General features: G+C 38.2%; 1 protein-coding gene across 5 annotated transcripts in view; it reads left to right on the top strand.

The window, feature by feature from the left end:
* Nucleotides 1-27699, top strand: part of Ncoa2 (nuclear receptor coactivator 2) — a 273451-nt gene that overhangs the window by 131236 nt on the left and 114516 nt on the right. Inside the window, exon 3 of one of the 5 annotated variants that reach the window (XM_048358683.1) lies at nucleotides 22014-22107. The exons of the other annotated variants lie outside the window; for them this stretch is intronic. The gene's annotated coding sequence lies outside the window, so the exon portion shown is untranslated. The remainder of the gene's footprint in view (nucleotides 1-22013; nucleotides 22108-27699) is intronic. 5 annotated transcript variants of the gene reach the window in all.

The following is a 27699-nucleotide window of genomic DNA, read 5'->3' as shown; positions in this document are numbered from 1 at the left end:
GTTTGGGCTGTCAAGTAGCTGAAGTCATGTTAATACTTCTACATGCTGATTTTTAAATTTATTCCCTATTTTATTTTTTTGCCAGTCCTTGGGCTTGAACTCAGGGCCTTGGGCACTGTCCCAGAGCCTCAACCACTTGAGCACTCTACTACTTGAGCCACAGCATCACTTCTGGCTTCTTCTATGTAGTTTATTGGAGATAAGAATCTCACAGACTTTCCTGTCCTGGCTGCCTTCAAACTGCAATCCTGATATCTCAGCCTCCTGAGTAGGTAGGAAGGATTACAGGGGTGAGCTGGAGGCACAAGCTTACATACTGCTTTTTTGCCTTAGTGCTACTGTATCCAGATTGTTAGGTCAGGAGGGCAAAGATTTGTATCTATTTGGTTCACGGCTAGATTAGTGGCTCACATTTAGGAAGGACCGCAATAAATAATGGAAAATGTAGTGATTTAAATATCATGTTCTTTCTCATATAGTACCAATTTATTAAATGGAGCTGAGTCATCTTTCTACAACAATGCTATATAAATTGTGTGTGTATATTCTCTTTCTCTCTTTCTTTCTCTCTGCAGCACTACCTGAAGGGAAAAGCCCAAGATTTTAGGATTCAATTTGTCTGAATTTAAATTTCTGTTCTAATTTGTCTCCAATGAAACCAACCAAACTACTCTCCAAGCCTCATTTTCCTAAGCTGTAAAGTGAAAGAAATCAGACCTATGTCAGGAGGATTAGAAGTAGTATATACCAGAAGGTCTGGCACCCTGTTATCACACAATAAATAATTGTGCTTTGCACAGTTGTTGTATAGCCTTGAGTAAATTACTTAATCGCATTGAGCTTTAGTGTTTTCATCTCTAAAAGGGGAAATTGCTTTCATTTGGAGTCACTAGTGAGATGCAACAAGCAAAGCACACAGCTGGCTTGCTTTCTTCTTTCTAGATAGATCTCTATGCATGATCATTTCTGTTCTTATTGTGTAGTGGCTTAAGGACAGGCTCTGGAATCAAAGTACATGAGTTCAAATCCTCAACCTTCATCATCTTGGCTTGTCTTCTCTGTCTCAGTAATTTGTGAGTAATAGTGCTGTCAACTTCCTATGACTGTTGTCATAGCTAGCTATAACATAGCACTAAATGTGTTTAACATAGGAGAATTACAAAATAATGTTTATTACTTTTTCTTTCAAGTCTGGTAAATGCTTTCAAATCTGATGTAATCCGAAATGAATGACTTATTGTAAAGGATGGGAGTCAGGTCTAATGAAGTTGGACCTGTTTAATGGGGAAAAATGCAATAAAAGGACGTAGTTTGACTGGTTAGATTAAATAAGGATTAAAAAAGCTGCCGTTTCTCTCCATTCTGAACAGTATTTACCTCATCAGCAGTGGCAGGCAGCTTTAGATCATGTGTCTGGAAAAAAAAAATCTTTTGTCACTTGTAAACATCCCTTCATTTCCCAGCCCCTTAGTCTACCAGCTAGCTGATCTTTAGGATATGTTGGATATAGTATGAGTGGAGACATATAAGGGAGCAGAAAAACTGGAAAGAAAAGTGGGAAGTAGCTGGCCAATCTGGAAACCTCCCTGTCTGGCCGAACAAAGTTTTCTAGCAAACGATTTTACTAATAAGACCCCCAATTCTTCAATCTTGTCGAGAACAAAAGCTCTGCAAGTAGAGAGCTGTGGAATTGATTGCATTTCTGAAGACTTGGCTAGATCTTTATTCATGCCTTAAACAAGCTCAGAAGAGAAAAGTAGCTGCTTCACATCAGCATATTGGGCTTCCAGTTATGCAGCAAGCTGTGGTTGCAAATCCTGATGCACTTGATGTTGCCCTTTTCCCATTCACAGAGTTTTGCTTAGTTTTCTCTCTGTTTACTCCCACCCTGATCCCAACATGTCCCACTCTCATCCTTAGTTCACATGCCAAGCAAGATTCTGCTACGATTCCAATTCATTGATTATAGTCATACCCTGAACTGCTGTGTTCAGTAGAACTGAGAGGCCACATACATGCTCCAAAGTGACTAATTAGCAAAGCCTGTTTGCATACCAAGAGGCAGAAACCTATAGCATATATATCATACATTCACGGAGCGTGATGAATCTGCAGTAGGGCCTGGACCTGAGAGGCTCATTTTCTTTCTACATCTTTTTGTCTGTCAATAAACATCATTCTATAACTTTATGACACAGAAAGATAGGAATACATTTGGAATCACAACTATTGGCTTAAGGGAAAAAAATTTTCCCCCAATCTTTGATTTCTAACTTCCAAAATGGGGAATTTTTTTCCCCTCTATGATCTTTTTTAGTTCCTTTTATTTAGTTTTAATACATGGTTCTGATCTTCTGTTTGTAAGTTTGGCAGAAAATACTTTGAAATTCTGAAGGTATTTCCACTGATAAATTGAGGTGAATCACTTGAAACCTGGCACTCAACAGATAGCAACTGTAGCAGAGTAATTGCTGCGGAGCTGTGGTATGTATGTTGCCATTTGCCCTTCTTGATGGCCCCAGGTAATCCTGATCTACCTGCTGAGTTCCAAGATAGATATTTTTCATTTCTTTCTTGTGAATCAAAATGTATATTCTCAGTTGGGCACCAGTAGCTCACACCTATAATTCTAGCTATTCAGGAGGCTGAGATCTGAAGATTGCAGTTCAAAGAGAGCCTGGGCAGAAAAGTCTGTGAGACTCTTTATTTCCAATTAACCACTAGAAAACCGGAAGTAGCACTGTGGCTTGAAGTAGTCTTGAGTGGAAAAAGTTGAAAGATAGCATCCAGGCCTTGAGTTCAAGCCTCATGACAGAGGCAGGGGTGGGGTGTGTGTGTGTTCTCCCTATTTTGGGAGCTGACAAGGAGCACGTTCATTGAGTTAATGTTGAAAATGCAAAGTTTTGTTTAAAAGGACATTTCTAACTAAACAATATACATGTTCTAATGATATACATGGTAATATGATCAAATAGGGTGGAGTGTGATGGCACATGCTTGTAATCTCAGCTTCTTCCCCTCCCAGTACTACCCACACATCCAAGAGTCTGGTTTACTTTCATGGCATTCATTTTTTATTGTGTATTCATTGTACAAAGAGGGTTTATCATATTTTAGCCATATATCCATTATATCTTAATAAAATGTCCCCCTACTACTTTCCCTCTCCTTCCCACACAGACTTATATTGATCAGCAGCTTTTGCTGAGATTCCTTCATCTTCATGTGTTTTGAAATTATTCACACTGTATCTTTTTCCCTCTCTTCTCTCTTTCATCTCTCTAAACAGTCTCAAGACATAGTAATTTTCTGTATGTTCTAAGTATATGTGTGTATCTATTATAATCCATATATATGTGTGTATACATATACACATATATGTGTATACATATATATGTGTGTGCATATATGTGTGTGGACCATAACACACATATATGTTCGTGAATTTTAAGTCTAGGTTCTATATATAAACAAAACATAACAATATTTGAGCTTGTGTTACCTCATTCAGCATGATGTGCTCCAAACCCATCCACTTTCCTGGAAATGTCATGATTTCATTTTTCTTTATGACTGTGTTATATTCTACTGCTTGTATATATTATAGTTTCATTATCCATTCATCTGTGGTTGGACACCTCAGCTGATTGCACAGCCTGGCAATTATGAACATGATCATACAAGTATCTTTCTTGTACACTCCTCCAGATGTATGCCCAATGTGATATGATGAGGTTATTAAGGTAAGTCTGTATTTAGGCTTTTCCCCCTATTTTTGTGATGGTACTGGGGCTTGAACTTAGCATCTCATTCTTTAACTTGGCCTTTTCACTTAAGGCTAACACTTAACCACTTGAGCCCTACCTTCATTTCTGGCTTTTTGCTGGTTAATTGGAGTCTGCCTTTTCTGTCTGAGCTACTTTTGTACTGCAGTCAAATTCTTAGATATCAGATATTCACATACTCAGGTATCAGTCTCCTGAGCAGCTAGTATTTTTAGCTTTTTGAGGAACCACCATACAGTTGTTGTTAGTGCTCGTACTTGTTAACATCCCCACTAACAGAGTATAAAGGTTCTTTCCCTCCCTCTCCCCCCAAGTTCTTGCTATCATTTATTATTTTCTATTTTAAAGTATATTTTATTGTAGAGGTGATGTACGGAGGGGTTATAGTTATATAAGTCATTTCTTTTTGGACAGTGTCACTCCTTCCCTCGCACTCTCCCAGTTTTTCCCTCCCAACTCCATCCACAAGCTGTATAGTTCACTTTCAACATAGTGTCTAGTGAATACCAGTGTTGTATTTGTTCACCCCCTGTCCCACCTTTTCTGTGCCCTCTCTTACTCCCTCAAAGACAAATAAACTTAAAATACAAAAATGAAAAAAAAAACAGCAACAACAACAACAAAGAATCTCTTCTTTCCATTTCTTGGAGTTCACTTAAAAAATATTTTATGTGATTATATACACATAGCTATTGAGCCTCTGTGATTTACTCCTATGAATATCCTCCTTAGGTCTTATGTGACTGTCTAGAGACCTGTATAATTTTTTATATCCCAGTATATTGTTAGTTTTCTTCATGGATGGCATTCTGACTTAGGTGAGATGGGATCTTTGTGTAGTTTTCTTTGTTTTTTTTATTTTTTAGTTTCTTGTTCATGTAGTTTTCATTTGCATTTTACTTATAGCTAAGAGGTTGAAAATTCCTTGATGTATCTTTTGAGAATCATCAGTTATGTTTATTTGCCCATTTGTTAATTTGATTGTTTTATTAAGTTTTTAGCTCTTTGTATTCTGGTTATTAATCCTTTATATGTTAAATAGCTGGTAGAGATCTCCTCTCCCCCTGCCCTCCCCAAGGGGGCCATTCGATGGGTTGTCTCTTGGTTGTGGTAACTTTATTTTGTTGTGCAGAAACTGTGTGTATATGAAGGTTTTAAGCTCAGGGCCTGGGTGCCCAGAGCTTTTTTGCTCAAGGCTAGCATTCTACCACTTGAGCCACAACTCCAGCTTTTTGTTGGTTAATTGGAGATACAAAGAGTCTCATTGGGCTGGGAATATGGCCTAGAGGTAGAGTGCTTGCCTCGTATACATGAAGCCCTGGGTTCGATTCCTCAGCACCACATATATAGGAAAAAAAAAAAAAGCCAGAAGGGGCACTGTGGCTCAAGTGGTAGAGGGCTTGCCTGAGCAAAGAGAAGCCAGGAACAGTGCTCAGGCCCTGAGTTCAAACCCCAGGACTGGCTAATAATAATAATAGTAGTAGTCTTAAAGACTCCCTCTTAGCCTATCGCGTAGCAAGGATTACAGGTATGAGCTGTGGGTGCCTGGCGACAGAAACTTTAATTTTAACTTTAATTTTACGTAGTCTCACTTGTCAGTTTTTGTTCTTGTTTTTTGGGCAATTGGAGACCTATTCAGAAAATAATTGCCTATGCCTAAACTTTCAAAGTTTCTCCTGTGTTTTCCTGTAATAGATTTCTAGTCTCGGATCTTACTTTGAATTCTTTGATTTTGAAATTATTTGGAGTTGACTTTTGTACAGAATGAGAGATAGGGATCATGTCTGTCTCCTACATTAGATAGTATTGCTAGTACTGCCCATTGAAGAGGCTGTCTTTTGTTCATTGTATGTTTTTGGCTCCTTTGTAGCTTTTTTTTTTTTTTTTTCTCCTTGTACTGGGGACTGGAACTCAAAGCCTTTTGCTCGTCCTTGGTTTTTTCCAGTCAAGACTGATAACTCTACCATTTGAGCCACACCTCCACACTCCCCTTTTTTTGCTGGAGATAAGTGTCCAATAATACAAATAGGATTTTTCTGCCAGGGTTGCTTCACATTGGGATCCTCAGAGCTCAACATCCTGCAGAGGTATGATTATAGGTTTGAGCTACCAGTGCACTGTTGTTGGTTTTTGAGAGAGACATGTTACCTTGCATATTCACTATTTTAGTAATTTCCCCCACTGAGACTTACGTATCATCAGCCAAGTTCTGAGAAATTTTCTGAGAAAAGTTAGTGTTAGAATAGAGAAGGAGGAGGAGCAATTAAGAACATTAGATAAACACATAACAAAACTCAAAAACAAAACAAAAAATTCTAGTTAACTGGTAAAAGTGAGGGTAACTAGAAAGGACTAGGGATGGGGAAACAGGTATGGAAGAAAATATGAGTAAGTGAACAGTTTTCCTAACATATAGAATGAAAATATGAATTGGAAAAGGCTTAGAGAAAGAAGACAGAAGTGACTAAACTTAATAATGAAGTGCTGGTGGCTCATCCTGTATTCTTAGCTACTCAGGAGGTTGTATTGGTTCAAAACCAACCAGGGCAGGAAAGTCAGTGAAACTTTTATCTCCAATTAACCACCAGAAAAATGGAAGTGGACCTGTGGCTCAAAGTGGTAGAGTACTACTAACCTTGAATGAAAGAACTCAGAGGCAGCACCGAGTCCCTGCGTTCAATACCAACTACCAACCAAAGGAAAAAAAAAATTAATGGGAGAGTGTAAATGGCCGATTGTAAAAGTAACAATTCAAAAATAAACAGCCGGAGACAAAAGAAGATGGCAGAGGAGCAGCAGATCCCTATCTAAGCTCTCTCCAAGAACCCAATTTTTCCTTCTACACAGAAACTTCTAACCCTAGAAAGTTAGCCCAAGTAAGTTTTAACAGTATGGAGATTCAAGCTAGGAGGGGGAAAAAAACGGGACAGCAGATCCAAGAATCCGGATTTCAGCTGCAGGCAGTGCCACCACCAGCCACTGCTTACCAGCAGAACCAAATCCACACCTACTTCCAGCACACACCAGACGGGGAGAGAAATCCGCCAGACGGGCAGCGGACAAACGCAGTTTGCAAGCAGATCGTGGAAGGTCTGAAGAACCAGAGGACGCATGAGTACCCCACAAAAGACAGTCTTGCTCGAGCCTGCACCCAAAGAATGCCATTTGGAAAGTAGCCCTCCCTCCCATCCACCATAGTGAATCTCCATCTTTGTCTCTGGCATAGATGGACCAGAGCAAACGAAATAAAGTGAGCCAGGGGAAAGTAAGGTCAAAGGGGCCATCTTTGAAAAGGGCAAAAGTGCTGGAGTAATGAGACCCATCTCCACCTAGGGGAAGGACTCCCCACCCAGGTGGGAGGAACCTCCCCAGGGAGGAGCAGCCCCTCAACACCGGTAAAAACAAGAGGCGCCTCCAGACTGCCATCATTGCTGCTGCCTCTGAGGCAGCAACAGAGTGGTTTCCAGGCCAAACAGTGTCCACCAGTGATTAGGGGCAGCCAGCCACAACCCGCAAACCCCAGATGACACAGCTAGCCCCAACCAGGAGAAGGTATTCCCACCCAGGTGAGAGGAACTTCCCTGCAGGCAGCTCCATTGTTCCAGCCAGAGCCTGCTGCACACCTTCAGCAGCCCCGGGGTCCCAGCCTGGGCCACCCACCAACCCTTGGCAGCCCACAGGTCACAGGGAAGTCTGCCACAGGCAGCTCAGGGGTTTTGGCCGTAGTCTGCTGCCCACTGTTGCCAGCCCAGGGATCTCAGCCTGGGCCGCTGCAGGCATCCTGGGGGTCCCAGCCGGGGCCCAATGCAGGCAGCCCAGGGGGCCCAGCTGGAGCCCGCTGCCTGCCCTCAGCAGCCCAGAGGTCCCAGCTGGGCACCACAAGTCCCACTGCCTCCTAGGTAGAATGCAGCAGCTGCCAACACCTTGGGAGCAAGAGATTGGTTCCCCAGACTGACCACCGTCCCCCAACTACGGAGGGCACCCAACTTCTATCTGCAACCCTCAGAAAACCACACAGTCCCCACCCCCCAGAACCTCCAGATTCCATTATGCCCAGGTTAGCCGTAGGCAAGATAGTGGGCATCTGGGGGGTCAAGCTGAGTGAGAGAAAGGGGTTCTTAGAGCAGTTCTGTCAACCCAGAAAGAAATAAGAACGAGATTGTAAAGGTATATTATCTAGCTACTGAATACAGGGCTCAGGGTTGGTTTGTACTTCCAAAGTGTAACGTGGAGACTCTAAATCTGCTGCTTTACTCAAGAGAGAGAGGGTGTGTGTGTGTGTGGGGGGGATTTACCTGTCTAGGATTGTGCACCTGTAAGAATAGTACAACAGGACTTGGTAGGTTTGGTTCAGGTCTTGAACAGTGCCAAAGGGGGTTAGCAGACTAGCTTTCTAAATCCAGATGGGCAGAAGGAACACAAAAAGTATGGCAAGACAGGGAACCTCATCACCCACTTAAAACAAGAAACAGCATCCAGTTGAAATCCTAGAGGAGAACCCTCAAAATGCTCTACCAAATCTGCTGATAAAAATGATGAATGAAAAGTTTGAGTCTCTTCAAACAAGTATTCTAGCGTGTGAGGAAGCAAGCCAAAGAATAATACATGAATGCGATGAATCTAGTCGTAAGTTAATAGAGGATTTCCTGGCTTCCACACACAATGATATACGAACTCCAACAGAAAGAAAGAGTCCTATGAAAAGATAGCAACTCAGCTAAAAGAGATTAGAGACAGCACCCAGAAAAGGAAGTCCGTACAGGACCTAAGAGAGAATTATAGCAGAGATATGGAAGCCATCAAGAAAGAGCAATCAGAAGGAAGGGACACAGAAACCAAATTGTAAGTTTAGGGAACAGACTGGGTTAAGCGGAAGATCGAATCTCAAGAATTGAGGACAGCCTAGATTTTGTGGAGAACAAGCAAAAAATAATACAAAATCAATCCAAAAAGCAAGACAGATCACTTCAGGAGCTTCAAGATACAATCAGGAAGCCCAATATATGACTAATAAGTATTGAAGAAAACCTAGAGAAAAAAAGTTAATGGAATAGGCAATTTATTTAACAGAATATTAGCTGAAAACTTCCCAAACATACAGAGGGATAAGCCCATCTAGATACAAGAAGCATTTTGGACCCCAAACAGACCAGACCAGAATAGGACTTCCCATCGACACATTGTAATCAAAACAGGATCAGTAGAGGCTAAAGAAAGAATCATTAAAGCCACTAAGGAAAAGAGAACAATCACATATAAAGGAAAACCCATCGGAATTACCCCAGATTTCTCAGCGGAAACCAAGAAAGCAAGGAGAGCCTGGAATGAGGCTTGCCACATCTTAAAGAAAAACAACTATCAACCAAGAATTCTGTACCCAGCTAAACTCTCATTCATAGCCAAAGGTCAAATAAAAGTCTTCCATAACAAGGAAAAATTGAACCAATATATCTCCACCAAACCAGCACTGCAGAATATTCTCAAAGATGTCCTCCACATTGAAAACCACCAAGACCATGATCCAGGCAGGGAAAGCATCCCTAAATAAAACTCCAGATTAATAGAGAAGACACAGCCCCTACAAAGATAGACACAATGAAAGGAACAAGCAATCACCTCTCAATCCCCTCAATATTAATGGACTTAACTCGCCAATTAAACAACATAGATTGACAAGTTGGATCACAAAACAAGATCCTTCTTTCTGCTCCCTCCAAGAGACACACCTTGCCAGCAAAAACACATATTCTAAAAGTGAAAGGCTGGAATAAAATCTATCAAACAAACTGCCCCCATAAGCAGGCCAGTGTTCCAATCTTAGTATCAGATAAAATTGACCTCAAACTAAAAACAGTAAAAAGAGAAAGAGGAGGTTACTACATACTAATTAAGCGGAGCTCTCCTACAGGAGGTTATAACCATCCTAAACATCTACACACCAAACCAACTTCATCAAACAAACACTATTGACTCTAAAACCTCTCATAGACCCAAACACATTGATTTTTGGAGACTTTAACACACCACTGTCACCTCTAGACAGATCAACACGCCAAAAACTGAGAAAAGAAACCTCAGAACTAAGCAACTGCATAGACCATTTCAACTACAGAATATTCCATCCAGCAACATGGAATATACATTCTTCTCAGCAGCACATGGAACAATGCAAACTTGTACAAATTCAGAAACATTGAAATAATTCCTTACATTCTCTCGGACCAAATGAGATAAAACTAGAGCTCAATGCCAAATGCCACCAAAGAAAGACCCACAACTCATGGAGACTCAACAGTACATTAGTGAAGCACCAATGGATCATCGAGGAAATCAGAACAGAATTTCTAATGTTTATGGAATGAAACCATGACGAACACACAAATTACCAGCTCCTCTGGGACACAGCAACGGCAGTACTCAGAGGAAAATTTATAGCCCTGAGCGCCTATATCAACAAATTGTAAAAATCTCAATTCAACAACTTAAAGCACCTTAAGCTCCTTGAAAGAGAGCAACAAGCCAAACCCCAGGCCAATAGACAGAAGCAAATAATTAAAATCAAATATGCGATAAATGACTTAGAATCCAAAAAAAAAAAATAGAAAGAATCAACAAAATGAAGAGTTGGTTCTTTGAAAAAATTAACAAGATAGACAGACCCCTAGCAAACCTGACCAAAAAATGAAGACAGCACACCCAAATAAACAAGATCAGAGACGAAACAGGTAAATCACCACAGAAACAACTATTTTGCAAACCTGTATGCCAACAAATTCGAGAACCTGGAAGAAATGGACAAATTCCTAACAAAAAGTGATATGCCCAAACTCAACCAAGAAGATTTAAATCTACTGAACAGACCCATATCTAGCAATGAAATTGAAACTGCTAAAAGAGATCTCCCAAGAAATGCCCAGGTCCAGATGGATTCACAGCAAGATTCTATGAGGTCTTCAAAACAAATCTCATACCAACACTCCTCAAATTCTTCAATGAAATAGAGAGTAAAAGTTCACTACCAAACACATTCTATGATTCTAGTATAACACTAATCCCCAAACCAAACAGGCACGCATCAAGGAAAGAGAACTATAGACACATTTCCTTGATGGAAATTGATGCAAAGCTTCTCAACAAAATTCTGACCAGCCGACTTCAAAAAGTCATCAAAAAAATCACACACTATGATCAAACTGGATTCATTCTATGGATGCAAAGTTGGTTCAGTATATGCAAGTCAATAAATGTAATCCACCACCTCAACAGGAGCAAGGTAAAGAATCACATGGTTATATCCCTAGACATGGAAAAGGCATTCGATAAAATCAAGCACCCTTATGTAACTGTACCCCCTCTGTACATCAATAAAATCCAAAAAAGGTCAATAAAATTTAATTAAAACAAAAAAAATCCAGCACCCATTTATGATAAAAGCCTTGGAAAATCTGGGATTCCAGGGAACATTCCTGAATATAATAAAGTCTGTCTATGACAGTCCAACAGTGAGTATAATACTAAACAGTGAAAAGCCAAAAACATTCCCTTTAAAATCAGGAGCAAGACAAGGATGTCCGCTCTCTCCTCTCCTCTCCTCTTCAACATAGTACTAGAATTCCTAGCCAGAACAATTAGGCAAGAAGAAAACATAAAGGGGATCCAAATAGGAAAAGATGAAGTTAAACTTTCTCTCCTTGCAGATGACATGATCCTATACATAAAGAACCCCATAGACTCTACTCTCAAGCTACTAGAGCTGATCCAAAATTTTGGCAAAATAGCAGGATATAAAATAAATCCTCAGAAATGAATAGCTTTTATATATGCCAACAACCTGAAGAGTGAGGCTGAAATCAGAAAATCAACACCTTTTGCAATAGCCTCAAAAAACATAAAATACCTAGGAATAACTGTAACCAAAGAAGTGAAAGAACTCTGTGATGAGAACTTTAAAAAACCTGAAAAAGGAAATTAAGGCAGAACTTAAGAAATGCTCCTGGCTTGGGAGGATTAACATTGTGAAAATGGCAGTATTACCAAAAGCTGTCTACAAATTCAACACAATACCTATCAATATCCCAACATCATTCTTTAATGAAATAGAGGAAGCAATCCAGGAATTTATATGGAACCATGAAAACCCGGAATAGCAAAAACAATCCTAAGTAGAAAGAACAGTCCAGGAGGAACATCAATACCAAACTTTAAGCTGTATTACAAAGCTATAGTAGTAAAAACAGCTTGGTATTGGCACAAGAACAGGCCTGAGGACCAATGGAACAAAACTGAAGACCCAGAAATGAACCTACAGACCTAAGGCTACCTAATCTTTGACAAAGGAACTTAAAATATAGGTTGGAACAAAGACAGCCTCTTCAACAAATGGTGCTGGCAAAACTGTATTAACACTTGTAACAAACTAAAACTAGATCCCTATTTATCACCCTGCACAAAAATCAATTCCAAATGGATCAAAGCCCTGGAAATAAAAATCAGATACCCTGAAAACACTGCAAGAAGAAATAGGTGACACTCTTGGACTCCTAGGCACTGGAAGAAACTTTCTCAGTAAAGGTCCAGAAATGCAACAAATCAAAGAAAGGCTGGACAAGTGGTACTGTATCAAACTGCAGAGCTTCTGCAGGGCAAAGGACATATCTTGCAAGATAAACAGCCCACAGAGTGGGAGAAGATATTGCCATACAACGGACAAAAGCCTGATATCTAAAATATATACAGAACTCACAAAGTTAAATTCCTCCAAAACAAATAATCAAAGAACCAACTGCCCCTTCAACAAATGGGCTAAAGACCTAAAAAAAAAAAAGAGAAAATTTCTCTCAAGAGGAAATGAGAATAGCCAAGAGACACATGAAGAAGTGCTCGACATCACTAGCCATAACAGAAATGCAAATCAAAACAACACTGAGATTTCACCTCACCCCAGTAAGAATGTCCATTCTCAGGAAGTCTCATAATAACAAGTGCTGGAGGGGGTGTGGCCAAAAGGGAAGCCTACTACAGTGCTGGTGGGAATGCAAACTTTTTCAACCCCTCTGGGAAGCAGTGTGGAGGTTCCTAAGAAGGCTAAACATAGAGCTCCCCTATGACCCAGCAGCCCCACTTTTGGGCATTACCCAAAAGACTACAAACATGGCCACACTTAAGCCACCAGCACAACTATGTTCATCGAAGCACTACTTGTCATTGCTAAATCATGGAACCAACCCAGATGCCCCTCAGTAAACGAGTGGATCAGGAAAATGTGGTACATATACACAGTGGAATTCTATGCCTCTATCAGAAGGAATGACACTGCCCCCTTCATACGGAAATGGAACGACTTGGAAAAAAATCATTCTAAGTGAAGTGACCCAGGCCCAAAGAAACAAACCCTTTGGTGCCCTTCATCCGGAATAACTAGTACATGTTTAGGGTAGTCATAGTAGAAGATCAAAATAGCCCAATAGCTGTACCCATATGCTTACTTAAGATGATGCCAAGTGAAATGAACTCCATGTTATGGAAACAAGAGTTAATCACTGTTGTAATTATCTTCAACATACAATGTGAAACCGTACTTTTTGGGTTTTTTTTCTTGTCTTATTTCTTTGATTGTTTAGTATTGTTCTTCTTGTATCCCCTTCCTGTGGTTGTACCCCCCCGCCCCCCCCATCACTGTATCTGATCTTAGTATACTGGATACTGTTTATATGGGTATTAGAACTAGGGAAGGGAAAGGGAATATCAAAATCGAGAGACAAAGGGTAAAAAGACAAACCATTCCAAAAGCAATAATTACAAAACCATTTGGTGTAAACCAACTGCACAACTCTTGGGGGGAGAGGGAAAGGAGGGGGGAAGGGGATAAATGAGGGAGGAGGTAACAAATTGAACAAGAAATATACTCACTGCCTTACATATGAATCTGTAACCCCTCTGTACTACACTTTGACAATAAAGAAAAAAAGTTAAATAAAAAAACAGCCTCTATCAGATATGCAGAAAAAATTAATACAGCCAAAAAGTCAAGACAGTCAAACCAAGACTTCAACAAAGATAAACATAAAACAGAAATGAAATTCAGTTGTGTGTGTGTGTGTGTGTGTGTGTGTTTGCAGTATACACACATGTTTTTGTGGGGTACAAGAGACTTTAGAAATCACCTGATTTCTGTCTGGGTAGGAGGAGAACTATCTGGTCCGCAGTCAGCTGTGGCACTAGGGGGCGGGGCAGGCCCTTGAGTCTTTGAGTACCTTGCATACCCTGGGTTCAAAACTATTTTTCCATCCAGTCTCCAGCAATATTTTTGTATCCTGGCTGAGGTGAGTGGAACCTTGCCACTCCTATGTCTTTAAAGCAGAGCTTGAACTCAGAGCCTGGGAACTGTCCCTGAGATTTTTGTACTCAAGGCTAGCACTCTACCTCTTGAGCCACAGTGCCACTGTCAGCTTTTTCTGAGTTGTTTACTGGAGATAAAAGTCTCATGGACTTTTCTGCCCAGCTTGGCTTCAAACCTTGATCCATAGATCTCAGCCTCTTGAGTAGGTAGGATTACAGGTATGAGTCACCAGTGCCTGGTTCTTCCCTCTTCTTAGTTTCTGGTTCTTTTCCCCTCTTTTTTTAGAATGTAGTCTCTTCTATGTCACCAGAATCTTCTGTCACAGAAAGGAGAAAATAGTAGATGCTCTTCATCCTCTCGCTCTCGCGCACACACTCTCTCTCTCCTTCCCTCCTTTCCTTGTGTGTGTGTGTGTCTGTGTGTCTGTCTGTCTGTCTTTCTGTCTGTCTGTGCTAAGATTTGAACTCACTTTCCATTTTCAGCCAACTGTGGTTGGTGCTTTACCACTTGAGTCACTCCTCCAGTTCAGCTTCTTTACTGGTTAAGTGGAGATAGAGTCTGTCAAGACTGTTCTGCCTGGGCTGGCTATGAACCTCAATCCTTAGATCTCAACTAGGATTACAGATATGAACCAAAAGCACTCAGATTTTCATGCACTTTCTTTCAAGTTTTAGCTCTTATGTTTAGACACATAGTATTTTGAGATTAGTTTTGGTATATATAAGAATGCAGCATCTTTTTTTTTTTTTTTTGGTGTGAGAATACTCTGTCTTATCATTCATCACCATTCTATTGTAGTAGCCTCTTGACCACATCTCCCTAGTGCAATGATCATTTCTGACACATCTGTGCTGTGGTATTCCTCATCATATTTTATAAATTTCATCTGCTTTTGTTTGCCTTTTTTTTTGGGGGGGGGGTGTTATGGGTCCCTGGAGACTAAATGTTTTTGTCCTGGAGACATAGTGCCTTGCTCCCAGTTAGTATAGTTGAATTAGTACTTGTTTGGATGAAAAAATTAGAGCTAATAAAGAACTGAGAGACATCAAATTAAGTATCAAAAATACTTGGCATTATTATAAGGTATTGCTATTGTTTACAGGTTCTTATGGAAAGATTTCTTCTGCTGATATTTGCCCTCTTTCTTTCTTGCTCCTACTGTCTGCTTCCTAACAAGGGTAAATAATCATAATCATATTTTGAGAGGAAGGAGAGAATAGGAGAAAGCAAAAAGGTAAGGGGAAGGGGAATGAAATTAACCTTTTTCAAAAGCATTTAAGAAGTGATGCTTAAGTTGAGTCAAAATTGGCTGAGGGTGGTAGGAAGTAATGATATGCTGTGAGAGATGCAATCCTATAGACTAATGTAAAACACTCCTTTAGCACCTTTTATCACAAGTGGCTTTTGTGCTTGTGGAAATTTTAAATAGATGAGTAATTATTTGCCTCAGAATATTGCATCTTCACAAAGAGTAGCTTTTTGCTCCAGCTTTGATTCTATTTATATGACCAGTTTTTTTAAATAAATGAAAATTTGCAGTCCAATCTTCATTAAAACAGGTCATCAAGAAGAGGCCTAAAATCCTTAGTGTTCATAGAATATAGAATTTCTTTGTGATATAATGTGAGGAGTAATTCTGGCTCATCTGTGCTCCTAAGTGTGTGGCTCTCTCTTTCTTTTGGCTTTGTCTAGGAGAAGCAAACACTTAAGGGAACCTGAAAACAGCAAAGGCGAAAGAGTAAATTCTGTTTATCTACATGGGTTAAAGTCTGGAAAGTCTAGAAGACCATCAGCCAAGGGTCTGAGTTTCTGTTGCAGTTCCTGTATCTGTTTGCCACCTTGATTTCTGTGTATTTCAAAGATACTGTGTGAGGACTTGGAGGCCTGGCTCATGATAAAGTGCCTGCCTAGCAAGCATGAGGCCGAGTTCAAATCAGATGGCATATGGTCTAGTCTCACATCTGTTAGTCTTAACTTTTTTTTTCTTCTTAATTAATATACAAGTGATTTTAAAGCTAGAAACTTAAAAGGTCTGACTAGAGACTGGGAGACCTTTTGTTACCCAAGACTGGGAATTTACAGTTGATGACTTTGGGTGTCCTAGGACTAAATGGCTTTCACCTTCTTTTTCCCTCATGGCTGGCATTCTATCATTGGAGGCATGTCTCCTATTCCAGCTCTCACCTTCTTTTTAGCTCCAGTATTTACAATTCTATTTGGTCATAGAGAGTGGCAGAGACTTATTAGATAATAATGCTAATTTTAGAGAGCTAGATTAATGTACATAAAAATCCTTATGGTATATAATCATCTCTGAACCTTTAGCATTTTTGGAAATCCATGGTATATAAAGTTTAAATCTTGTTAGATTACTACTTTCTCAAATTCTGCCTAACTGATCATTTAATTTCAGTTTTAACCTTGTGGTCCTCCAGGGATTTCGAAGAATGAATGCACTTTTAAAAGGCGATTTTCTTGAAAGTGTACACATGTACTAAGTGGGAAGAATCTAGTGGTGTATTTTGGAGCCTCTGAAAACCTTGGATGAAGTACAAATGCTAAGATGGAAATGTAGTATGCTATTTGTGTATTATTTCATTTCCTGAAGTGGTAACTTGGCAGTATCACATTTAAAAGTGATTGCACTCTGTGGTTCTTCTCCTCAGCCCTCTTTTGTGTGAGTATAATCTACTGCAGTAGTATCATAGACATTTATGCACTGCTGTTTGCATAGCCTTTTATAGGAAATAACCCCAAAAATGGCACTCTCTGCTAGCTGAGTACAGTTGGGCCTTTTCTAAAGCACATTTTTTCTACACATGGAAAGAATGAAATCTCTGGTTAGTGTTAGTAGGATGATATCTGCATGTAGAATATTCAAAGATTTTTTTCCCCTCTATCTCTGGCTTACATTTTGATGAAAGGGGGGCCCAATTCTTTCTAGGTTTCCAAACTGTGGCATCTGGGTGTATAACACATTTTTAATGGTAAGAAGGTATAAGTTAATGTTGGCAATGACTGAAAAGTTTGTTCACTTTGTAGGAACAATATTTGCAGATTAAATATTTGTCACATTTGGGTTTTTTTTGGCATTTGTATTATAAAAGTTAAGAATAGTGTAATAAGCCCTTTGTACATTTCACCTTTGCTTAATAAATTACTAACATCTGCCATATATTTAAATGATTAAAACACATTATTAAAAACTGGAATGAAAATGACATATAGTTCTATCTTTCTTTGGCATTTAAAAAAATTTTATTGTCAAGGTGATGTACTGAGGGATTACAGCTATATATGTAAGGTAGTGAGTACATGTCTTGTGAAACTTGTTACCTCACTCCCTCATTTTTCTCCCACCTTCCCCTTCCCCTACCTCCCCCCCTCCAGTTGTACAGTTGGCTTACTATATGTTATTTTGTAAATATTGCTGTTTCTTTGGTTCACCATTTTGATGTTTCCCTTCCCTTCCTGGATTCAGACAATACCAAAAGACACTAAAATCATATACAGTGACAACAGGTGCTAAGCCACATAGGGAAGATAAACAAAAGAAAAAAATAATTTCACATAGTGTGTTAGAAATAACAACAATGATAAACTGCTTGTTTCTATAACTTGGAGCTTATTTTGTTTTGCTTCATCTTACGTGATCATATGAATTGTCTTTATTAAGTCAACTCATTTTATATATTCTCTTCCATATAAAGTACAGATAATATTCTTCTCCTCTTGGGTTTTTTTTTTTTCCTCTCCCACATCAAACTAAAAATGAACAAGAAACCAAGTCACTGATGGCCACACCTGTTTTCCTAGCTACTCAGGAGGCTGAGATCTGAGGATCAAAGCCTGAGCAAGAATGTCAAGGAGACTGTAACTCCAATTAACTACCAGAAATCCAGAAGTGAAGCTGTGGTTCAAGTGGTAGAGTGCCTGCCTTAAGTAAAAAAGCTGAAGGACAGCACTTTGATTTTGAATTAAAGTTCCAGTACTGTATTGGCACTAAATTTTTTTTAAAAACCAACTAGCAATAATTATCACTAATTATGATATTGTAGGTATTAAGGTGGTTGCTTTGCATATAACTGATAAATTCTTTGCAATAACAATGTAGTTAGTATAAGCATCTCACCCCTTAAAGATAAGGACCTAAAACACAGGGTAAGTAACATACTCAATCATCATATATTCAATATATGAATTCCAAGGCCATGTGGACCCTTCGAAAGCAATTTTTATGTTGATACATATGCCTCACTTAAGGAAAAAGAGGTATTGTGACCGTATAACAGTAACAGCAGGATTAGTTCTGAGTTGGGGACAGAGGGGTGAAAGGTGTGATCCCTGCCCCCAGGTGTCTATAAAGAGCCCAACCCCTCTAAAGTACTAACAAAGCTGGTGAGTAACTCTACCCAAATTCACTCTTTACCTCCCCAACTTAAAGCCTTTGTGCCATGTAACATCAACTAATCACTTGGGTGAAAATCAGTCATATGTTTGGTCCTGTAGTTTATATACGTATGCACCAAGGAGTGGAGAATCTAGATGACCTATTTTAGAATTCTTATGCTACAAGCTCCTTGTTGGAAATAGCTCAGGTGTCCATCAGCAGGAGAATGGATTAACAAACTATAACATTCATACAATGGAATCCTGTTTGAGACAAAAAGAAACAGACTTAGCATACACAGAAACATGCTGGGTCTCAGAAATTTTATTCTGAAAGAAGTTAGAACAATGAATATAACCATATGATTCTATTTTTTTAACTTTTAGAAAATAGCACAACTAATCTTTACTAATAGAAAACCAGCATATATTAATATTAACTATTGGCTGATGAAGGGAGTGGAGATTTCTGGAGAAGGGGCACAGAGAACTGTACAGAATAATCAAAAGTAGACTACATCTTAATTGGAACCCTGATTCCATCACTGCATTCATTTATCTAAAGTCTTGAGCTTGACTCTTAAGAGCTGTGTTGTGTACTGAATAGAAATTGTCCCTCTGTTTAAAAGCTTAAACACTGAATTCTTACTAGCCTTTTCAATTTAGAAATGAACCTTGATTATACATAACAACATCATAAATGTTACAGCTGTAAACAACTTTACAATTTATCCTAATTCCCTTAAAAAACTCTTTGTGGGTGGAAAAGGATTTAAAATACGAACGATTAAATCTGTTGTAGCCACCTTCTACATTCAGGTGGAAAGTTAGACAATTTTACCAATTTGTGCATTCCAGCAGAAAACATGACAGAGGGACCTATTTGCTATCAGCGATTCATCTTGAAGTGTAAGCAAAAGAATCTGGATCAAGACATGTTACTTAGATGTTTTTGGCAGGAGACATTTTCTTACTGTGATTGATCTGATCAGAGAAATGCAGAGTATTTTGCTGTTTACCATATCTGGCTGAGAAAATTTGCTGAAGCTCCATTGTGGTTAAGAAAGGACATGTGGTATTAATGTTTGAATTTCTGTGACCTCTCTCTCTATGGAAATGATTTGCAAGTTCACCTCAGGTTTCCTTGCTTTATGGCAGAAGATTCTTTATTTTTATTATCTTCTGAATTGTGCACTGGTGTTTTGTTATGAAATGTTGCCATGAGCTACCATTTGAAAAAATTAGTTTGTTTTCTTAATCTGAAATGATTTATTATCTCCCTTGTGGTAACCTATATTCCTGACAACTCACTGTCATCTCAGGTGCTTAGCTCTTAGAATTGTTTTCCAGAGTAGACATGGTCCCTTCAGTGACTAAAGAGAATTAGTAAACATCTACTGTATCCTATCAGAGTTATTTATGTGATGACTGGTTAAAATAATTAAACTGAGATTTTAAGAATTTAGAACTATCAGATTCTTTGAGTTCTAAGCAATCACAAGGTGTTTTGTTTTTTTTTTTAATCTGTGGTTAATATTTAGGTAATAGTGATTCTGTTTAGGAATTTCTGTAGCAATTCCTGGTTTTAAGAATAAAACTTTGGCTTCATTTACTTATGAATAATGCAATTTATGTAAATTGATCTTGTGAGAAACTCTTTGTTTTGATCTCCTGGTATTAAAATAATTATTCTTTACAATATCTACCCACAAAAGGACAGGTGCCATATGACTTCACTATATATAAAGTTTACTTTAAGCAGTCAGATTTATAGAAACAGAAGGTCTGGTGGTGGTTGCCAGGGGCTAGGGAGAGAGGAAACGAGGATCTAAAGTTTCAGCCCTGCAAGATGAAAAGGCTCTGGAGTGTAGTATGACTACACTGAACACTACTGGTGAAGATGTGAAATAATATATATGTTTATGTGTGTGTATACACATATATTACCCTGATTAAATCTAGAGAGGTAAATGTTAAAATTATTTATTATGTTTATAATTTTTGACTTGAGGAAACTAGTTATAAATAAATATAAAATGATAGTTTGTTGATTTGGGATTAAAATTCTGTCTTTCAGTCATATAATGTATGTGTTCTTCCCTTGTATATTGTGGTGTTCTTTCAGGGAAACGCCTTCCCTCATCTTTTTCTCTATCTTTGACAACTTGAACTTGCCTTTAAGTGTTTGTCTAAAATCACTTTGTTAATGGATTAAAACAGTTTTTAATATGAAACAGGATAGCACTAATTATACAATGTGTACATGAATCAAATATATTGCACACCATAAATATGCACAATTATGTGTCAGCTAAATATTAATGAAATAAGCAAATAATGTAATCTTCTGTCTCTTTGTCTACTGCTTCCACTTGTTATTAGGGACATTAATAAAAAAAATTTCTGGAGCAGTGTCCATTTGTCAGGCTCTGTGCTATTACATGTTTTGAGAGTTGGTTGTTTTTCCAAAAGAAATCAAATTGACCCATCAAAGGATTTTTTTAAATTATTAGTTCTGTTTTAGTAATGGAAGTGGGTTTTTCTTTTCCTTGGAACAATTTATAAATTACTTGCTGAGAATAAAATTGTAATAAGAGTATATTTTGGTGTTAAATATGTGTTTATATGTGTTTTTACTAATACAGTGAATTAGTTCCCAGCGCGTGAGTATCTATAATGTCTCCAAAGCCTTCATTATGCCAAATTTGTCTCACTTATATCACTGTGGGCAAAACACAAGAGAGAAGGGGAGCACGGATTTTCCTTCTGGCAGGCACACTTGGTTTTTACTGTTCCTAAAGAGGGTTCGAGGTCAGTGTGCTGCATCCAGTGAAAGGAACACTGGGCATCAGAATGTCTGTTTTGAGCAGTTATTTTTTGCATCAGCTCTAGATACTATTTTCATTTTAAGGGTTGCCTTTTGCTTATAAAGCATTTAAAGAAAAGGACATAATTTTGGAAGTATATGTAAGTGCATGTGTGCATGTACATGTACATGTGTGTTTATATGAATAAGAGATTAAGGTGTGTGTGTGTGTGTATGTGTGTGTGTAAGAGAGAGGAGAGAGAAAGGAAGAGAGGAAAAAGACATCCCCTTAATAGCAAAGGGGGGGGAGGCTTACTCAGTCTATTATCATAAAGCTCTGCTAATGTAGCTTGTGGGTCATGTGACTGCAGAAAAAGCTATTATCTCAATGAAAAGGAAACCAGTTTTTAGAGCAAGCGATAGAATAGAAGCAAGAGGAATTTTCGAGTGTTCCACCATGCTGGATTGTCAAAGGGGGATCTGTCTGATCAGCAGCTAAAAAAGGATTTGTGTGGCTAGTTTGTCAGCTATCGTTAGGAACAGACGATAGAGGAGCTGAGTGGAGCGGCAGGGTGCTCAGCATGTGCTTAGGTTTACATCAAGACATAATGTGGGCTTGGGTTAATAGAGGAGATTTATCTCTCTCAGGCAATGCATTTATTGCTAATTGTGGGGGTTTGGGTTTGTTTTGAAGAGTGATGTATGGTATTTGTATTTGCATCACTGGTGAAGATAAAGAGACCTGCTGAGCTCTGATTTGAACTGCGGAGGCTGTGGACAATTACAAGGTGTGTTTCAGAAGTGCTCTGACAATATTTGATAATGTTCTTGGAATTCTGTGTGCTTGTGGATTGGATGTACGTTGTTGAAGGGAGAACAGAGCATGACAACCAGGCAGTGATAATGTTCTTAGGAACAAATAGATACAATGTGACCCAAATTGATTCTGTGGTCCTTAATTCTTTTGTGTTTGTTTAGTGCTTAAAGATTACTTGCTTTTTTTTTTTTTTTTTTTTGGTGTGGCCAACTATAGTGTCTTGCTTGTTTTTAGGAAGTATTTGGTGAATATTTTCTAAAATTCAGGAGAATCTTAATTGTTGCTTGCCTTAATTTCTAAGGAAAAAATAACTGTAAGCTGTAGATTTGTATCTCTGTAACTATTTTCATTGTTCTTTTGTAATTTCAAGCTTAAAGATGCTTGCAGTGAATTTGAAATATTTGTTTAGGTAATAAGTAGCTCATTTTTTTTCCTCCATTGGATGACTTCTGTTGATGTTGTCGTGTATAATACCTAACTCTGATTTATCCTTGTGCTGTGGCCTGCAGAAAACTAAACAACATTCAGTTCATCTGTGCCTGCCTACGTTTCCTCGTGGCGATGCACCTTTCTCTTAACCTTGGAAGGTATATGTACTTAAAAGTCAGAGATAGTAAGCATGATCAGAAAAGGGTTAACTATTATACAGTGTTTACCTGAGATTTCATTTAGTTAGTTTTTTCCATTCAACTTCTAGAGCATATATGTTTAACTTGAAGTAGAGGATGTTTTCAAGTCAGAGTTGATTTTTTTTTTAAGTTGATGTTAGTTAGAGTAGGTTAGAAATCTATCAGGCTATTCAAGCACTATGTAGACAGTTTAACAAAAGAAGTAATTCTTGCGATCTTTTCCAATATAGGATGCTAAGAGCAACTCAAACATAATTTTTAATTATACTAAGTGCAGGAAATTTTCCTTCCTTATAATACCTACAAACCATATCTTAGTACAATATGTTTAATAAATCATTAGTCTTATTAAATGGGATTTTCTTTAAAACAAAACTCACTAGAACTCAGGGTAGCTGTTATTAGCTTGGTTTAAATAAGCAGCTAGCTAATAACTTATGGTTCTGGATTTTTAAAAAAACTATAGAGCTATATCCTCCTTTTAAAAGTAGGCTAACAACTTTCAGTCTCAAAGACTCTAGCCTCAAATTTTAAGTATCTTGAGTAATAAAAATTTTGAAGTCGCATTATTTGTGCTTTAGTTTCCTTTGTTTGTGATTTTTTAACTTATGTTGTGGTGTGACTCCATCAAATGAGAGTGGAATTTTGGGATCGAGGAAGGTGGAGTTTTTTGTTTTTGTTTGTTTTGTGGGGTTGTATTTGTGGCATGTACTATCATTATAAAACTTAGTGAAACTGGGGAAACAAAGGCAAGTTAATTGAAACTCAACTTCAGTAAGTGTCATGCTGCATCTTCTTTTCCCCCCTTAGGCTATTCAGAGCATATATTTTCCTAATGACTTTAGGCATGACTTTTCACACAAACAGTCTTGGATGGCAATTTTAAACTAGCTCACGTTTTCTTTGTATATAGCAGAAATATTCATTTTATTTCTACTCCTAAAACTATTTTATTATAAAAATATTTGGGGTGAGGAGGGATCGTGCTGAGGAGTAATTCCTGGGCCTTGCACATGCTAGCCAAGCACTCTAGAGGTGCTAGCACTGAGGTATACCTCAGCCCATTTCTGTTCTTGATAATGCTGTTATTCTTCCTAGGACTTAAAGCCTTTCTAGGGCTTTCATAAGCAGATTAATATTCTGCATTATCTACAAACCTGTTTCCTTATGGAGGATGGGGAATGAGGATGCATTCTGTCCACATTGCTAGAGTTAAAAAGACAGAAATTTTTATCTCGGGGTGGTATCTAAACAAGCCAGAGGACTAGCTTGAAAATCCCACTATGCTTCAGAATTCGAGCCACAATAATTAACCACAAATATTATAATTATGTCTGATCTTGTTTGGCTGGAGGGGTTTGTTTCTTGGAGCAATTTTTAATTTGTAGATAAGATAGAGTAAAAAACAATGGAATTAATAGTGAATTTAGTATTTGGTGTTGTGAAATTCAGTTAAACATTCTCATAGGAGGGGAAGACCTTTGTGTTTTTTGAGAAGTAAAAATTTGGGGAAGGTCAGGCAGGATTAAAGTATTACACAATATTCTAAACATAAACACAGTTTAATTCTTTGGAAGTCATGGAAATATATAATTCATGAAGTAAAAAAGGCAGTGTCAGAGACAACATTTATTTTTAGGGTATCTTTAGAGACTTACTCTAAAATTTACTATTCAGAAATGCTGGGAGAGGCTTAGGATTGCTTGTTCACCCATTTCTCTTACAATACTGTGGTCTTTGACTTTGAGAGGCTAGGCTTGTTATTTCTGATGTGTTTTGGTTGTAGCAATGACTCTTAACAAGTTCACAGTACACATGTAGGGTTATTATTCCTGGTAAGATAACAGCCACAAAGACAACATAAACATACATTAATTTTCATTGTAAAGATATTCATTTTTCTATTTGTGTTTTATTAATGACTTCGTAAGAAACACCAAATATTGAAATTTTCTTTTTTTCTTTTGGCAATACTGTAATTTGAACCTAAGACCTCCAGCTTGCTTGGCTTGCTTGTTTATAGGGCCTGTCATACTATCACTGTTTTTTGCTGATTAATGAACATAGAGTCTCAAGAACTTTTTTGTCCAGGCTGGACTTGATATCCAGGTTTCAGCCTCCTGCGTAGCTAGGATTGCAGGTGTGGTGATCCACTAGTACCGAATCTGATTAGTATAACCTTGACTTTCAGTGAATTGAATCTTCCTAGAAAATCAGTCACAATGAAGATATACATTGAGCTAGAAGCTAAACATTTGGTTTTATTATTTGAGATACCAACTCAAAAGAATAGTTAATTGGTTAAGAGTGGATAGAAGAATCATATTATGAAACATACATTTAAAAGACATGTTTTTGTAAATCTTTAGACTTCCATCAAATTGGATGACAAATTGTATGTTGAAATCTCAGATAAGAACTTCTGGAGTTATGGCTTAAGTTGTAGGGAGCTTGCCTAAAAGTTGCAAGGCTCTGAGTTCAAACCCTACTAGCACCAAAAAAGAACTTGAAAAAATGTTTACCAATTGGCCTTTCTAAACTTTAATTTCCTGTTTTAATATTGGAAATTTTGTTTTCATGTCACATATATGTTTATTAAAAATATAATTTTGCCTGGGCCCTGCCCTGGTGGCTCATAACTCTAATCCTAGCTACTCAGGAAGCTGCAATCAGAGAATCCAGGTTTGAAGCCAGCCTGAACAAGAAAGGCAGCGAAACTCATCTCACAGAAATGGAACTGTGACTCAAGTGGCACAGCACTAGTCTTGAGCACAAAAGCTCAGGAACAGTGACTTGACCCTGAGTTCAAACCCTAGGACCAGCTGGCACCACACACGCACACACACACACACACACACACACACGGTGATGGTGGTGATGGTGATGCTGATGGTAATGGTGCTCTCTAATTCATTTAGTCTTGCAGCACTATAGGTTTTACTATTCTGTATCTACTTATAGTTGAGGAAACTGAAGCACAGATTAGGTAAAATAATTCATCCAAATCCAAACAGCCAATAAGTAGTGGAGTAGGATCAAAATACAGGCATTGAAGTTGCTGGTTGATTGTAGAATGTTAGGGTGAATATAGGGATGAGGAAAACTGTGGGAAGGTTAATTTTTGTTTTGAAGTTTTGTACTTCTAATGATCTTTACTTCCTGTTTTATTTCAAATACGTTGGGAGTAAAGCATTGCAAAGAAATATTTATCATGGAAATTACCTCACAGTTGATTGACAGTGCACATTAAGGAGAGTTGACATAGATGGTTTAGAAAGGACAGTGAAGTGACATGCATTGCCATGTGAAGCCCTGTAGTTAATACTCTGAAAGGCATGGTATGTATTTATTTAACCACTTCTCCTTCGTTTTGGTAGCTGGAGACCTTGATGTCCTTTACTGAAGGCATTGTTCTGATTACAGGCTGAAGTACAGAAACTACAGAGGTTCCAAGTTAAGATCCTAGACTGTAAACTGCCAACTTCATATTCATAAAAATTTCTTTTACATCCATGCCAATTTCCTAGGGATGAATTATCTGTATGTTTTTTTAGATGAGTATCTCCTGTACTTTGCAGACTGTGTTATTTTAAGTTGCATTTGTCATTTTTTCCTCCTATAACAAAATATTTAAGGTAAAGCTAACTTTATAAAGAAAAGATTATTTTGGTGCATTCTTCCAGTGGTCCAAAGCCAATATCAGGCCACCTTATTGTTTCAGTCTGTGATGATAATTTTTATTTTTGGAGGTGGTGAAACTATAATTTGAATTTAGAGCTTTTTGTTTACTAGGCAGGCACACTACCACTTCAGCTATGCCTGAAACATGTGTCAACTTTTTTGTTGAGGAGTCCTGAAGTACTACAAGGCATCTTGTGTATACATGCAAGAACTAAAATGTTACCTACGTTTGAATGAGTATCTGGTCTGTCTTTCCCTTAGAAAGCTATTAGGATTTAGCCATGGGGGCTGTACCCTCGTGAGGTGTATAAACCTCATCACTTTCTAAAGGACTGACCTCTATATACCATTGTCAGGTTATTCTACATCCAAATTCCATTAATATGATTTTAGGGATTAAACTGGTGGTACGGAGAGGGGTACAACACATATTCAACCCACAGCAGAAATATATATACTCCTAGGTGACTTGTCACTTTTTTGGTAGAAAAGTTCCACCCCTCTAAATCTTTGTTATTAGGTTCTTGGAAGCCAGTAGGAAAGTAGAGAGAGTATCATCACTTGTACTGTGATGGGCCTCATATATGTTTATATGTTAGCTTCTTTCTAAACTGTGTAATTAACCCATTTCAGTTTCATTCTTATGCTTCACTCCTCTTACTCAGTTAACATCTGCTCATTGTAAGACCTCGCTGGAACAGAAGGGTAACTGACTCCCTCTGGGAGTTGGTAGAGCACCAATCAGAGAACACAGCAGAGGCATGTAGATGGAGCGGATTCTGAAGATAATGCTGGCAAGGTGATCCCCAGGCACCTTGCAAGGTTCTCCAGGTGTTACCACCCAATGGTAGCCACTAGCCACAAGTGGAATTGGCATGTGGTTTGTCAGAATTGAGTACAAGTATGCCCAGGTTTGAAGGCAGAGTTGTTTATTTTTAAGTGTAATACATCATTGTTAACTTCAGAAATTTGATTACATATTTAACTGATAATATGTTTGTGGTACAGTAATGTGCTTAGTAAAATATATTGCTAAATTCATGCTTACCTCCTTCTTTTGACATTTAATGTGGCTACCAAGACAATTGATGACTCACAGGGTATTTCTATGTTCTATGTTGTTTAGAGCATAGAAGACAGCATGTATAAAGAAAGCAAGAAAGCATTAAGTAGTAGTATTTTGTAGATAGGCACATAAACCAAAGAACAGCAAGGATATGCTAAAGAGAAGAAAGGTATAGACCCTTCCTAAA

Source organism: Perognathus longimembris, chromosome 12, assembly GCF_023159225.1.
Source record: "Perognathus longimembris pacificus isolate PPM17 chromosome 12, ASM2315922v1, whole genome shotgun sequence".
NCBI lineage: Eukaryota > Metazoa > Chordata > Mammalia > Rodentia > Heteromyidae > Perognathus > Perognathus longimembris.
This window is presented reverse-complemented; position numbering and strand designations above follow the sequence as displayed.